A 14,529-nucleotide genomic window follows, 5' to 3' on the forward strand; every position below is an offset into this window, starting at 1 on the left:
GCCATGCACTATTCACGTCAGGCCGAGACATAAAAAATAAAGTAACAGAAGGACGGGGCACGTACCAGCAGTGCCCTGTTGTCCTCACTTATTTTGCATGCTTTCATACAATTAATAAAATAGCAATACGCATCACTCAAAGTGAGTGACAGGGCACCGATGAGCGGTAATCAATCACTGCACATTTCTATCCTCGTTTCCCTATATTACGGCGGTGGCAACGGGCCCTTAAGTGTACTCAGAAAGAGTCCAAAAGCTTAAACAAGACACGCTTCATAAAAAAAAGTACTCTTTTCATGACTTGTCTAGATCAGGTAGGACAGGTCCAGACTACGAACCCTTCCGAGCCACCTGCTCTGTAAAACACTTCCTGGGTGTGGAAATTGTCTCAATGTTTACATCTAGTTTGAGTTTTTGCAGTTTAACTCTGTGACTTGATGAGGATTGCGTAATGAGAAGTGAACATTAACTTAACTTAACCAAATAGTGTTCATGCAAAATCTCATGCCGCTGCAAGCAGGTTTCGAACCTACGTGGAGAAACCCCATTCTATTTCAAGTCCAACTCCTTAACCACTCGGCCATCGCAGCTGCGTGAGTATGATGTCACTGTTGTCGTATATGAGCCCTGCGCTACTCATGTCAGGTCGAGACCTAAAAAATAAAGTAACGGAAGGACGGGGCACATACCAGCAGTGCCCTGTTGTCCTCACTTATTTCGCATACTTTCATACAAATAATAAAAATAGCAATACGCATCACTCAGAGTGAGTGACAGGGCACCGATGAGCGGTAATCAATCACTGCACATTTCTATCCTCGTTTCCCTATATTACGGCGGTGGCAACGGGCCCTTAAGTGTACTCAGAAAGAGTCCAAAAGCTTAAAGAAGACACGCTTCATAAAAAAAAGTACTCTTTTCATGACTTGTCTAGATCAGGCAGGACAGGTCCAGACTACAAACCCTTCCGAGCAACCAGCTCTCTAAAACACTTCCTAGGTGTGGAAATTGTTTCAATGTTTACATCTAGTTTGAGTTTTTGCCGTTTAACTCTGTGACTTGATGAGGATTGCGTAACAAGAAGTAAACATTTACTTAACTAAACCAAATGGTGTTCGTGCAAAATCTCATGACGCTGCAAGCAGGATTCGAACCTACGCGGGGAAACCCCATTGGATTTCAAGTCCAATGCCTTAACCACTCGGCCATCGCAGCTGTGTGAGTATGATGTCACAGTTGTCGTATACGAGCCATGCACTACTCACGTCAGGCCGAGACATAAAAAATAAAGTAACAGAAGGACGGGACACGTACCAGCAGTGCCCTGTTGTCCTCACTTATTTGGCATGCTTTCATACAATTAATAAAAATAGCAATACGCATCACTCAAAGTGAGTGACAGGGCACCGATGAGCGGTAATCAATCACTGCACATTTCTACCCTCGTTTCCATATATTACGGCGGTGGCAACGGGCCCTTAAGTGTACTCAGAAAGAGTCCAAAAGCCTAAACAAGACACGCTTCATAAAAAAAAATTACTCATTTCGTAACTTGTCTAGATCAGGCAGGATAGGTCCAGACTACAAACCCTTCCGAGCCACCTGCTCTCTAAAACAGTTCCTAGGTGTGGAAATTGTTTCAATGTTTACATCTAGTTTGAGTTTTTGCCGTTTAACTCTGTGACTTGATGAGGATTGCGTAACAAGAAGTAAACATTTACTTAACTAAACCAAATGGTGTTCATGCAAAATCTCATGACGCTGCAAGCAGGATTTGAACCTACACGGGGAAACCCGATTGGATTTCAAGTCCAACGCCTTAACCACTCGGCCATCGCAGCTGCGAGAGTATGATGTCACAGTTGTCGTATACGAGCCATGCACTACTCACGTCAGGCCGAGACATAAAAAATAAAGTAACAGAAGGACGGGACACGTACCAGCAGTGCCCTGTTGTCCTCACTTATTTGGCATGCTTTCATACAATTAATAAAAATAGCAATACGCATCACTCAAAGTGAGTGACAGGGCACCGATGAGCGGTAATCAATCACTGCACATTTCTATCCTCGTTTCCCTATATTACGGCGGTGGCAACGGGCCCTTAAGTGTACTCAGAAAGAGTCCAAAAGCCTAAACAAGACACGCTTCATAAAAAAAATTACTCATTTCGTAACTTGTCTAGATCAGGCAGGATAGGTCCAGACTACAAACCCTTCCGAGCCACCTGCTCTCTAAAACACTTCCTAGGTGTGGAAATTGTTTTAATGTTTACATCTAGTTTGAGTTTTTGCCATTTAACTCTGTGACTTGATGAGGATTGCGTAACGAGAAGTGAACATTTCCTTAACTAAACCAAATGGAGTTCATGCAAAATCATACTTCGCTGCAAGCAGGATTCGAACCTGCGCAGGGAAACCCCATTGGATTTCGAGTCCAACGCCTTAACCACTCGGCCATCGCAGCTGCATGAGTATGATGTCACTGTTGTCGTATACGAGCCATGTTCTGCTCATGTCAGGCGGAGACCAAAAAAATAAAGTAACGGAAGGACGGGGCACGTACCAGCAGTGCCCTGTTGTCCTCGCTTATTTTGCATGCTTTCATACAATTAATAAAAATAGCAACATGCATCACTCAAAGTGAGTGAAAGGGCACAGATGAGTGGTAATCAATCACTGCATGTTTCTACCCACTTTTCCCTATATTACGGCGGTGGTAACAGGCCCTTAAGTGTACTATGAAAGAGTCCAAAAGCCTAAACAAGACATGCATCATAAAAAAAAGTACTCTTTTCATGACTTGTCTAGATCAGGCAGGACAGGTCCAGACTACAAACCCTTCCGAGCCACCTGCTCTCTAAAACACTTCCTGGGTGTGGAAATTGTCTCAATGTTTACATCTAGTTTGAGTTTTTTCCATTTAACTCTGTGACTTGATGAGGATTGCGAACAAGAAGTGAACATTTCCTTAACTAAACCAAATGGTGTTCATGCAAAATCACACTACGCTGCAAGCAGGATTCGAACCTGCGCAGGGAAACCCCATTGGATTTCGAGTCCAACGCCTCAACCACTCGGCCATCGCAGCTGCATGAGTATGATGTCACTGTTGTCGTATACGAGCCATACTCTGCTCATGTCAGGCCGAGACCAAAAAATAAAGTAACAGAAGGACGGGGCACGTACCAGCAGTGCCCTGTTGTCCTCACTTATTTTGCATGCTTTCATACAATTAATAAAAATAGCAACATGCATCACTCAAAGTGAGTGAAAGGGCACAGATGAGTGGTAATCAATCATTGCGCATTTCTACCCTCTTTTCCCTATATTACAGCGGTGGTAACGGGCCCTTAAGTGTACTAAGAAAGAGTCCAAAAGCCTAAACAAGACACGCTTCATAAAAAAATAATTACTCTTTTCATGACTTGTCTAGATCATGCAGGACAGGTCCAGAATACGAACTCTTCCGAGGCACCTGCTCTCTAAAACACTTCCTGGGTGTGGAAATTGTCTCAATGTTTACATCTAGTTTGAGTTTTTGCCGTTTAACTCTGTGACTTGATGAGGATTGCGTAACAAGAAGTAAACATTTACTTAACTAAACCAAATGGTGTTCATGCAAAATCTCATGACGCTGCAAGCAGGATTCGAACCTACGCGGGGAAACCCCATTGGATTTCAAGTCTAACGCCTTAACCACTCGGCCATCGCAGCTGCGTGAGTAGGATGTCACAGTTGTCGTATACGAGCCATGCACTACTCACGTCAGGCCGAGACATAAAAAATAAAGTAACAGAAGGACAGGGCACGTACCAGCAGTGCCCTGTTGTCCTCACTTATTTTGCATGCTTTCAGACAATTAATAAAAATAGCAATACGCATCACTCAAAGTGAGTGACAGGGCACCGATGAGCGGTAATCAATCACTGCACATTTCTATCCTCGTTTCCCTATATTACGGCGGTGGCAACGGGCCCTTAAGTGTACTCAGAAAGAGTCCAAAAGCTTAAACAAGACACGCTTCATAAAAAAAATTACTCATTTCGTAACTTGTCTAGATCAGGCAGGATAGGTCCAGACTACAAACCCTTCCGAGCCACCTGCTCTCTAAAACACTTCCTAGGTGTGGAAATTGTTTCAATGTTTACATCTAGTTTGAGTTTTTGCCATTTAACTCTGTGACTTGATGAGGATTGCGTAACGAGAAGTGAACATTTCCTTAACTAAACCAAATGGTGTTCATGCAAAATCACACTACGCTGCAAGCAGGATTCGAACCTGTGCAGGGAAACCCCATTGGATTTCGAGTCCAACGCCTTAACCACTCGGCCATCGCAGCTGCATGAGTATGATGTCACTGTTGTCGTATACGAGCCATGCTCTGCTCATGTCAGGCGGAGACCAAAAAAATAAAGTAACGGAAGGACGGGGCACGTACCAGCAGTGCCCTGTTGTCCTCACTTATTTTGCATGCTTTCATACAATTAATAAAAATTGCAACATGCATCACTCAAAGTGAGTGAAAGGGCACAGATGAGTGGTAATCAATCACTGCATGTTTCTACCCACTTTTCCCTATATTACGGCGGTGGTAACAGGCCCTTAAGTGTACTAGGAAAGAGTCCAAAAGCCTAAACAAGACATGCATCATAAAAAAAAGTACTCTTTTCATGACTTGTCGAGATCAGGCAGGACAGGTCCAGACTACAAACCCTTCTGAGCCACCAGCTCTCTAAAACACTTCCTGGGTGTGGAAATTGTCTCAATGTTTACATCTAGTTTGAGTTTTTTCCATTTAACTCTGTAACTTGATGAGGATTGCGAACAAGAAGCGAACATTTCCTTAACTAAACCAAATGGTGTTCATGCAAAATCACACTACGCTGCAAGCAGGATTCGAACCTGCGCAGGGAAACCCCATTGGATTTCGAGTCCAACGCCTTAACCACTCGGCCATCGCAGCTGCATTAGTATGATGTCACTGTTGTCGTATACGAGCCATACTCTGCTCATGTCAGGCCGAGACCAAAAAATAAAGTAACAGAAGGACTGGGCACGTACCAGCAGTGCCCTGTTGTCCTCACTTATTTTGCATGCTTTCATACAATTAATAAAAATAGCAACATGCATCACTCAAAGTGAGTGAAAAGGCACAGATGAGTGGTAATCAATCATTGCGCATTTCTACCCTCTTTTCCCTATATTACGGCCGTGGTAACGGGCCCTTAAGTGTACTAAGAAAGAGTCCAAAAGCCTAAACAAGACACGCTTCATAAAAAAATAATTACTCTTTTCATGACTTGTCTAGATCATGCAGGACAGGTCCAGACTACGAACCCTTCCGAGCCACCTGCTCTCTAAAACACTTCCTGGGTGTGGAAATTGTCTCAATGTTTACATCTAGTTTGAGTTTTTGCCGTTTAACTCTGTGACTTGATGAGGATTGCGTAACAAGAAGTAAACATTTACCTAACTAAACCAAATGGTGTTCATGCAAAATCTCATGACGCTGCAAGCAGGATTCGAACCTACGCGGGGAAACCCCATTGGATTTCAAGTCCAACGCCTTAACCACTCGGCCATCGCAGCTTTGTGAGTATGATGTCACAGTTGTCGTATACGAGCCATGCACTATTCACGTCAGGCCGAGACATAAAAAATAAAGTAACAGAAGGACGGGGCACGTACCAGCAGTGCCCTGTTGTCCTCACTTATTTTGCATGCTTTCATACAATTAATAAAATAGCAATACGCATCACTCAAAGTGAGTGACAGGGCACCGATGAGCGGTAATCAATCACTGCACATTTCTATCCTCGTTTCCCTATATTACGGCGGTGGCAACGGGCCCTTAAGTGTACTCAGAAAGAGTCCAAAAGCTTAAACAAGACACGCTTCATAAAAAAAAGTACTCTTTTCATGACTTGTCTAGATCAGGTAGGACAGGTCCAGACTACGAACCCTTCCGAGCCACCTGCTCTGTAAAACACTTCCTGGGTGTGGAAATTGTCTCAATGTTTACATCTAGTTTGAGTTTTTGCAGTTTAACTCTGTGACTTGATGAGGATTGCGTAATGAGAAGTGAACATTAACTTAACTTAACCAAATAGTGTTCATGCAAAATCTCATGCCGCTGCAAGCAGGTTTCGAACCTACGTGGGGAAACCCCATTCTATTTCAAGTCCAACGCCTTAACCACTCGGCCATCGCAGCTGCGTGAGTATGATGTCACTGTTGTCGTATACGAGCCATGCACTACTCACGTCAGGCCGAGACATAAAAAATAAAGTAACAGAAGGACGGGACATGTACCAGCAGTGCCCTGTTGTCCTCACTTATTTGGCATGCTTTCATACAATTAATAAAAATAGCAATACGCATCACTCAAAGTGAGTGACAGGGCACCGATGAGCGGTAATCAATCACTGCACATTTCTACCCTCGTTTCCATATATTACGGCGGTGGCAACGGGCCCTTAAGTGTACTCAGAAAGAGTCCAAAAGCCTAAACAAGACACGCTTCATAAAAAAAAATTACTCATTTCGTAACTTGTCTAGATCAGGCAGGATAGGTCCAGACTACAAACCCTTCCGAGCCACCTGCTCTCTAAAACACTTCCTAGGTGTGGAAATTGTTTCAATGTTTACATCTAGTTTGAGTTTTTGCCGTTTAACTCTGTGACTTGATGAGGATTGCGTAACAAGAAGTAAACATTTACTTAACTAAACCAAATGGTGTTCATGCAAAATCTCATGACGCTGCAAGCAGGATTTGAACCTACGCGGGGAAACCCGATTGGATTTCAAGTCCAACGCCTTAACCACTCGGCCATCGCAGCTGCGTGAGTATGATGTCACAGTTGTCGTATACGAGCCATGCACTACTCACGTCAGGCCGAGACATAAAAAATAAAGTAACAGAAGGACGGGACACGTACCAGCAGTGCCCTGTTGTCCTCACTTATTTGGCATGCTTTCATACAATTAATAAAAATAGCAATACGCATCACTCAAAGTGAGTGACAGGGCACCGATGAGCGGTAATCAATCACTGCACATTTCTATCCTCGTTTCCCTATATTACGGCGGTGGCAACGGGCCCTTAAGTGTACTCAGAAAGAGTCCAAAAGCCTAAACAAGACACGCTTCATAAAAAAAATTACTCATTTCGTAACTTGTCTAGATCAGGCAGGATAGGTCCAGACTACAAACCCTTCCGAGCCACCTGCTCTCTAAAACACTTCCTAGGTGTGGAAATTGTTTTAATGTTTACATCTAGTTTGAGTTTTTGCCATTTAACTCTGTGACTTGATGAGGATTGCGTAACGAGAAGTGAACATTTCCTTAACTAAACCAAATGGAGTTCATGCAAAATCATACTTCGCTGCAAGCAGGATTCGAACCTGCGCAGGGAAACCCCATTGGATTTCGAGTCCAACACCTTAACCACTCGGCCATCGCAGCTGCATGAGTATGATGTCACTGTTGTCGTATACGAGCCATGTTCTGCTCATGTCAGGCGGAGACCAAAAAAATAAAGTAACGGAAGGACGGGGCACGTACCAGCAGTGCCCTGTTGTCCTCGCTTATTTTGCATGCTTTCATACAATTAATAAAAATAGCAACATGCATCACTCAAAGTGAGTGAAAGGGCACAGATGAGTGGTAATCAATCACTGCATGTTTCTACCCACTTTTCCCTATATTACGGCGGTGGTAACAGGCCCTTAAGTGTACTATGAAAGAGTCCAAAAGCCTAAACAAGACATGCATCATAAAAAAAAGTACTCTTTTCATGACTTGTCTAGATCAGGCAGGACAGGTCCAGACTACAAACCCTTCCGAGCCACCTGCTCTCTAAAACACTTCCTGGGTGTGGAAATTGTCTCAATGTTTACATCTAGTTTGAGTTTTTTCCATTTAACTCTGTGACTTGATGAGGATTGCGAACAAGAAGTGAACATTTCCTTAACTAAACCAAATGGTGTTCATGCAAAATCACACTACGCTGCAAGCAGGATTCGAACCTGCGCAGGGAAACCCCATTGGATTTCGAGTCCAACGCCTCAACCACTCGGCCATCGCAGCTGCATGAGTATGATGTCACTGTTGTCGTATACGAGCCATACTCTGCTCATGTCAGGCCGAGACCAAAAAATAAAGTAACAGAAGGACGGGGCACGTACCAGCAGTGCCCTGTTGTCCTCACTTATTTTGCATGCTTTCATACAATTAATAAAAATAGCAACATGCATCACTCAAAGTGAGTGAAAGGGCACAGATGAGTGGTAATCAATCATTGCGCATTTCTACCCTCTTTTCCCTATATTACAGCGGTGGTAACGGGCCCTTAAGTGTACTAAGAAAGAGTCCAAAAGCCTAAACAAGACACGCTTCATAAAAAAATAATTACTCTTTTCATGACTTGTCTAGATCATGCAGGACAGGTCCAGAATACGAACTCTTCCGAGGCACCTGCTCTCTAAAACACTTCCTGGGTGTGGAAATTGTCTCAAAGTTTACATCTAGTTTGAGTTTTTGCCGTTTAACTCTGTGACTTGATGAGGATTGCGTAACAAGAAGTAAACATTTACTTAACTAAACCAAATGGTGTTCATGCAAAATCTCATGACGCTGCAAGCAGGATTCGAACCTACGCGGGGAAACCCCATTGGATTTCAAGTCTAACGCCTTAACCACTCGGCCATCGCAGCTGCGTGAGGAGGATGTCACAGTTGTCGTATACGAGCCATGCACTACTCACGTCAGGCCGAGACATAAAAAATAAAGTAACAGAAGGACAGGGCACGTACCAGCAGTGCCCTGTTGTCCTCACTTATTTTGCATGCTTTCAGACAATTAATAAAAATAGCAATACGCATCACTCAAAGTGAGTGACAGGGCACCGATGAGCGGTAATCAATCACTGCACATTTCTATCCTCGTTTCCCTATATTACGGCGGTGGCAACGGGCCCTTAAGTGTACTCAGAAAGAGTCCAAAAGCTTAAACAAGACACGCTTCATAAAAAAAAGTACTCTTTTCATGACTTGTCTAGATCAGGCAGGACAGGTCCAGACTACGAACCCTTCCGAGCCACCTGCTCTCTAAAACACTTCCTGAGTGTGGAAATTGTCTCAATGTTTACATCTAGTTTGAGTTTTTGCAGTTTAACTCTGTGACTTGATGAGGATTGCGTAATGAGAAGTGAACATTTACTTAACTAAACCAAATGGTGTTCATGCAAAATCTCATGCCGCTGCAAGCAGGATTCAAACCTACGCAGGGAAACCCCATTGGATTTCAAGTCCAACGCCTTAACCACTCGGCCATCACAGCTGCATGAGTATGATGTCACTGTTGTCGTATACGAGCCATGCGCTACTCATGTCAGGTCGAGACCTAAAAAATAAAGTAACGGAAGGACGGGGCACATACCAGCAGTGCCCTGTTGTCCTCACTTATTTCGCATACTTTCATACAATTAATAAAAATAGCAATATGCATCCCTCAAAATGAGTGACAGGGCACAGATGAGCGGTAATCAACCACTGCACATTTCTACCCTCGTTTCCATATATTACGGCGGTGGCAACGGGCCCTTAAGTGTACTCAGAAAGAGTCCAAAAGCCTAAACAAGACACGCTTCATAAAAAAAATTACTCATTTCGTAACTTGTCTAGATCAGGCAGGATAGGTCCAGACTACAAACCCTTCCGAGCCACCTGCTCTCTAAAACACTTCCTAGGTGTGGAAATTGTTTCAATGTTTACATCTAGTTTGAGTTCTTGCCATTTAACTCTGTGACTTGATGAGGATTGCGTAACGAGAAGTGAACATTTCCTTAACTAAACCAAATGGTGTTCATGCAAAATCACACTACGCTGCAAGCAGGATTCGAACCTGTGCAGGGAAACCCCATTGGATTTCGAGTCCAACGCCTTAACCACTCGGCCATCGCAGCTGCATGAGTATGATGTCACTGTTGTCGTATACGAGCCATGCTCTGCTCATGTCAGGCGGAGACCAAAAAAATAAAGTAACGGAAGGACGGGGCACGTACCAGCAGTGCCCTGTTGTCCTCACTTATTTTGCATGCTTTCATACAATTAATAAAAATTTCAACATGCATCACTCAAAGTGAGTGAAAGGGCACAGATGAGTGGTAATCAATCACTGCATGTTTCTACCCACTTTTCCCTATATTACGGCGGTGGTAACAGGCCCTTAAGTGTACTAGGAAAGAGTCCAAAAGCCTAAACAAGACATGCATCATAAAAAAAAGTACTCTTTTCATGACTTGTCGAGATCAGGCAGGACAGGTCCAGACTACAAACCCTTCTGAGCCACCAGCTCTCTAAAACACTTCGTGGGTGTGGAAATTGTCTCAATGTTTACATCTAGTTTGAGTTTTTTCCATTTAACTCTGTAACTTGATGAGGATTGCGAACAAGAAGAGAACATTTCCTTAACTAAACCAAATGGTGTTCATGCAAAATCACACTACGCTGCAAGCAGGATTCGAACCTGCGCAGGGAAACCCCATTGGATTTCGAGTCCAACGCCTTAACCACTCGGCCATCGCAGCTGCATTAGTATGATGTCACTGTTGTCGTATACGAGCCATACTCTGCTCATGTCAGGCCGAGACCAAAAAATAAAGTAACAGAAGGACTGGGCACGTACCAGCAGTGCCCTGTTGTCCTCACTTATTTTGCATGCTTTCATACAATTAATAAAAATAGCAACATGCATCACTCAAAGTGAGTGAAAAGGCACAGATGAGTGGTAATCAATCATTGCGCATTTCTACCCTCTTTTCCCTATATTACGGCCGTGGTAACGGGCCCTTAAGTGTACTAAGAAAGAGTCCAAAAGCCTAAACAAGACACGCTTCATAAAAAAATAATTACTCTTTTCATGACTTGTCTAGATCATGCAGGACAGGTCCAGACTACGAACCCTTCCGAGCCACCTGCTCTCTAAAACACTTCCTGGGTGTGGAAATTGTCTCAATGTTTACATCTAGTTTGAGTTTTTGCCGTTTAACTCTGTGACTTGATGAGGATTGCGTAACAAGAAGTAAACATTTACTTAACTAAACCAAATGGTGTTCATGCAAAATCTAATGACGCTGCAAGCAGGATTCGAACCTACGCGGGGAAACCCCATTGGATTTCAAGTCCAACGCCTTAACCACTCGGCCATCGCAGCTTTGTGAGTATGATGTCACAGTTGTCGTATACGAGCCATGCACTATTCACGTCAGGCCGAGACATAAAAAATAAAGTAACAGAAGGACGGGGCACGTACCAGCAGTGCCCTGTTGTCCTCACTTATTTTGCATGCTTTCATACAATTAATAAAATAGCAATACGCATCACTCAAAGTGAGTGACAGGGCACCGATGAGCGGTAATCAATCACTGCACATTTCTATCCTCGTTTCCCTATATTACGGCGGTGGCAACGGGCCCTTAAGTGTACTCAGAAAGAGTCCAAAAGCTTAAACAAGACACGCTTCATAAAAAAAAGTACTCTTTTCATGACTTGTCTAGATCAGGTAGGACAGGTCCAGACTACGAACCCTTCCGAGCCACCTGCTCTGTAAAACACTTCCTGGGTGTGGAAATTGTCTCAATGTTTACATCTAGTTTGAGTTTTTGCAGTTTAACTCTGTGACTTGATGAGGATTGCGTAATGAGAAGTGAACATTAACTTAACTTAACCAAATAGTGTTCATGCAAAATCTCATGCCGCTGCAAGCAGGTTTCGAACCTACGTGGGGAAACCCCATTCTATTTCAAGTCCAACGCCTTAACCACTCGGCCATCGCAGCTGCGTGAGTATGATGTCACTGTTGTCGTATATGAGCCCTGCGCTACTCATGTCAGGTCGAGACCTAAAAAATAAAGTAACGGAAGGACGGGGCACATACCAGCAGTGCCCTGTTGTCCTCACTTATTTCGCATACTTTCATACAAATAATAAAAATAGCAATACGCATCACTCAGAGTGAGTGACAGGGCACCGATGAGCGGTAATCAATCACTGCACATTTCTATCCTCGTTTCCCTATATTACGGCGGTGGCAACGGGCCCTTAAGTGTACTCAGAAAGAGTCCAAAAGCTTAAAGAAGACACGCTTCATAAAAAAAAGTACTCTTTTCATGACTTGTCTAGATCAGGCAGGACAGGTCCAGACTACAAACCCTTCCGAGCAACCAGCTCTCTAAAACACTTCCTAGGTGTGGAAATTGTTTCAATGTTTACATCTAGTTTGAGTTTTTGCCGTTTAACTCTGTGACTTGATGAGGATTGCGTAACAAGAAGTAAACATTTACTTAACTAAACCAAATGGTGTTCGTGCAAAATCTCATGACGCTGCAAGCAGGATTCGAACCTACGCGGGGAAACCCGATTGGATTTCAAGTCCAACGCCTTAACCACTCGGCCATCGCAGCTGCGTGAGTATGATGTCACAGTTGTCGTATACGAGCCATGCACTACTCACGTCAGGCCGAGACATAAAAAATAAAGTAACAGAAGGACGGGACACGTACCAGCAGTGCCCTGTTGTCCTCACTTATTTGGCATGCTTTCATACAATTAATAAAAATAGCAATACGCATCACTCAAAGTGAGTGACAGGGCACCGATGAGCGGTAATCAATCACTGCACATTTCTATCCTCGTTTCCCTATATTACGGCGGTGGCAACGGGCCCTTAAGTGTACTCAGAAAGAGTCCAAAAGCCTAAACAAGACACGCTTCATAAAAAAAATTACTCATTTCGTAACTTGTCTAGATCAGGCAGGATAGGTCCAGACTACAAACCCTTCCGAGCCACCTGCTCTCTAAAACACTTCCTAGGTGTGGAAATTGTTTTAATGTTTACATCTAGTTTGAGTTTTTGCCATTTAACTCTGTGACTTGATGAGGATTGCGTAACGAGAAGTGAACATTTCCTTAACTAAACCAAATGGAGTTCATGCAAAATCATACTTCGCTGCAAGCAGGATTCAAACCTGCGCAGGGAAACCCCATTGGATTTCGAGTCCAACGCCTTAAACACTCGGCCATCGCAGCTGCATGAGTATGATGTCACTGTTGTCGTATACGAGCCATGTTCTGCTCATGTCAGGCGGAGACCAAAAAAATAAAGTAACGGAAGGACGGGGCACGTACCAGCAGTGCCCTGTTGTCCTCGCTTATTTTGCATGCTTTCATACAATTAATAAAAATAGCAACATGCATCACTCAAAGTGAGTGAAAGGGCACAGATGAGTGGTAATCAATCACTGCATGTTTCTACCCACTTTTCCCTATATTACGGCGGTGGTAACAGGCCCTTAAGTGTACTATGAAAGAGTCCAAAAGCCTAAACAAGACATGCATCATAAAAAAAAGTACTCTTTTCATGACTTGTCTAGATCAGGCAGGACAGGTCCAGACTACAAACCCTTCCGAGCCACCTGCTCTCTAAAACACTTCCTGGGTGTGGAAATTGTCTCAATGTTTACATCTAGTTTGAGTTTTTTCCATTTAACTCTGTGACTTGATGAGGATTGCGAACAAGAAGTGAACATTTCCTTAACTAAACCAAATGGTGTTCATGCAAAATCACACTACGCTGCAAGCAGGATTCGAACCTGCGCAGGGAAACCCCATTGGATTTCGAGTCCAACGCCTCAACCACTCGGCCATCGCAGCTGCATGAGTATGATGTCACTGTTGTCGTATACGAGCCATACTCTGCTCATGTCAGGCCGAGACCAAAAAATAAAGTAACAGAAGGACGGGGCACGTACCAGCAGTGCCCTGTTGTCCTCACTTATTTTGCATGCTTTCATACAATTAATAAAAATAGCAACATGCATCACTCAAAGTGAGTGAAAGGGCACAGATGAGTGGTAATCAATCATTGCGCATTTCTACCCTCTTTTCCCTATATTACAGCGGTGGTAACGGGCCCTTAAGTGTACTAAGAAAGAGTCCAAAAGCCTAAACAAGACACGCTTCATAAAAAAATAATTACTCTTTTCATTACTTGTCTAGATCATGCAGGACAGGTCCAGAATACGAACTCTTCCGAGGCACCTGCTCTCTAAAACACTTCCTGGGTGTGGAAATTGTCTCAATGTTTACATCTAGTTTGAGTTTTTGCCGTTTAACTCTGTGACTTGATGAGGATTGCGTAACAAGAAGTAAACATTTACTTAACTAAACTAAATGGTGTTCATGCAAAATCTCATGACGCTGCAAGCAGGATTCGAACCTACGCGGGGAAACCCCATTGGATTTCAAGTCTAACGCCTTAACCACTCGGCCATCGCAGCTGCGTGAGTAGGATGTCACAGTTGTCGTATACGAGCCATGCACTACTCACGTCAGGCCGAGACATAAAAAATAAAGTAACAGAAGGACAGGGCACGTACCAGCAGTGCCCTGTTGTCCTCACTTATTTTGCATGCTTTCAGACAATTAATAAAAATAGCAATACGCATCACTCAAAGTGAGTGACAGGG

General features: G+C 43.6%; 19 non-coding genes across 19 annotated transcripts; all 19 read right to left on the reverse strand.

The window, feature by feature from the left end:
• Positions 1-1,133: 1,133 nt before the first annotated feature.
• On the reverse strand, positions 1,134-1,215 carry TRNAS-UGA (transfer RNA serine (anticodon UGA)). Its single transcript has one exon. It is a non-coding gene; the product is annotated as a tRNA-Ser (tRNA).
• A 544-nt stretch (positions 1,216-1,759) lies between these two features.
• Positions 1,760-1,841, reverse strand: TRNAS-UGA (transfer RNA serine (anticodon UGA)). Its single transcript has one exon. It is a non-coding gene; the product is annotated as a tRNA-Ser (tRNA).
• A 543-nt stretch (positions 1,842-2,384) lies between these two features.
• TRNAS-CGA (transfer RNA serine (anticodon CGA)) lies at positions 2,385-2,466 on the reverse strand. The gene has a single exon. It is a non-coding gene; the product is annotated as a tRNA-Ser (tRNA).
• Positions 2,467-3,008: 542 nt separating this feature from the next.
• On the reverse strand, positions 3,009-3,090 carry TRNAS-CGA (transfer RNA serine (anticodon CGA)). The gene has a single exon. It is a non-coding gene; the product is annotated as a tRNA-Ser (tRNA).
• Positions 3,091-3,634: 544 nt separating this feature from the next.
• TRNAS-UGA (transfer RNA serine (anticodon UGA)) lies at positions 3,635-3,716 on the reverse strand. The gene has a single exon. It is a non-coding gene; the product is annotated as a tRNA-Ser (tRNA).
• A 543-nt stretch (positions 3,717-4,259) lies between these two features.
• On the reverse strand, positions 4,260-4,341 carry TRNAS-CGA (transfer RNA serine (anticodon CGA)). Its single transcript has one exon. It is a non-coding gene; the product is annotated as a tRNA-Ser (tRNA).
• A 542-nt stretch (positions 4,342-4,883) lies between these two features.
• Positions 4,884-4,965, reverse strand: TRNAS-CGA (transfer RNA serine (anticodon CGA)). The gene has a single exon. It is a non-coding gene; the product is annotated as a tRNA-Ser (tRNA).
• A 544-nt stretch (positions 4,966-5,509) lies between these two features.
• Positions 5,510-5,591, reverse strand: TRNAS-UGA (transfer RNA serine (anticodon UGA)). The gene has a single exon. It is a non-coding gene; the product is annotated as a tRNA-Ser (tRNA).
• A 1,168-nt stretch (positions 5,592-6,759) lies between these two features.
• On the reverse strand, positions 6,760-6,841 carry TRNAS-UGA (transfer RNA serine (anticodon UGA)). The gene has a single exon. It is a non-coding gene; the product is annotated as a tRNA-Ser (tRNA).
• A 543-nt stretch (positions 6,842-7,384) lies between these two features.
• Positions 7,385-7,466, reverse strand: TRNAS-CGA (transfer RNA serine (anticodon CGA)). Its single transcript has one exon. It is a non-coding gene; the product is annotated as a tRNA-Ser (tRNA).
• Positions 7,467-8,008: 542 nt separating this feature from the next.
• On the reverse strand, positions 8,009-8,090 carry TRNAS-CGA (transfer RNA serine (anticodon CGA)). The gene has a single exon. It is a non-coding gene; the product is annotated as a tRNA-Ser (tRNA).
• Positions 8,091-8,634: 544 nt separating this feature from the next.
• Positions 8,635-8,716, reverse strand: TRNAS-UGA (transfer RNA serine (anticodon UGA)). Its single transcript has one exon. It is a non-coding gene; the product is annotated as a tRNA-Ser (tRNA).
• A 1,168-nt stretch (positions 8,717-9,884) lies between these two features.
• Positions 9,885-9,966, reverse strand: TRNAS-CGA (transfer RNA serine (anticodon CGA)). The gene has a single exon. It is a non-coding gene; the product is annotated as a tRNA-Ser (tRNA).
• Positions 9,967-10,508: 542 nt separating this feature from the next.
• TRNAS-CGA (transfer RNA serine (anticodon CGA)) lies at positions 10,509-10,590 on the reverse strand. Its single transcript has one exon. It is a non-coding gene; the product is annotated as a tRNA-Ser (tRNA).
• A 544-nt stretch (positions 10,591-11,134) lies between these two features.
• TRNAS-UGA (transfer RNA serine (anticodon UGA)) lies at positions 11,135-11,216 on the reverse strand. Its single transcript has one exon. It is a non-coding gene; the product is annotated as a tRNA-Ser (tRNA).
• Positions 11,217-12,383: 1,167 nt separating this feature from the next.
• TRNAS-UGA (transfer RNA serine (anticodon UGA)) lies at positions 12,384-12,465 on the reverse strand. Its single transcript has one exon. It is a non-coding gene; the product is annotated as a tRNA-Ser (tRNA).
• Positions 12,466-13,008: 543 nt separating this feature from the next.
• On the reverse strand, positions 13,009-13,090 carry TRNAS-CGA (transfer RNA serine (anticodon CGA)). The gene has a single exon. It is a non-coding gene; the product is annotated as a tRNA-Ser (tRNA).
• Positions 13,091-13,632: 542 nt separating this feature from the next.
• TRNAS-CGA (transfer RNA serine (anticodon CGA)) lies at positions 13,633-13,714 on the reverse strand. The gene has a single exon. It is a non-coding gene; the product is annotated as a tRNA-Ser (tRNA).
• Positions 13,715-14,258: 544 nt separating this feature from the next.
• On the reverse strand, positions 14,259-14,340 carry TRNAS-UGA (transfer RNA serine (anticodon UGA)). The gene has a single exon. It is a non-coding gene; the product is annotated as a tRNA-Ser (tRNA).
• Between the last annotated feature and the right edge of the window lie 189 nt (positions 14,341-14,529).

The sequence above is a fragment of the Lissotriton vulgaris genome, chromosome 11 (assembly GCF_964263255.1).
Source record: "Lissotriton vulgaris chromosome 11, aLisVul1.2, whole genome shotgun sequence".
NCBI lineage: Eukaryota > Metazoa > Chordata > Amphibia > Caudata > Salamandridae > Lissotriton > Lissotriton vulgaris.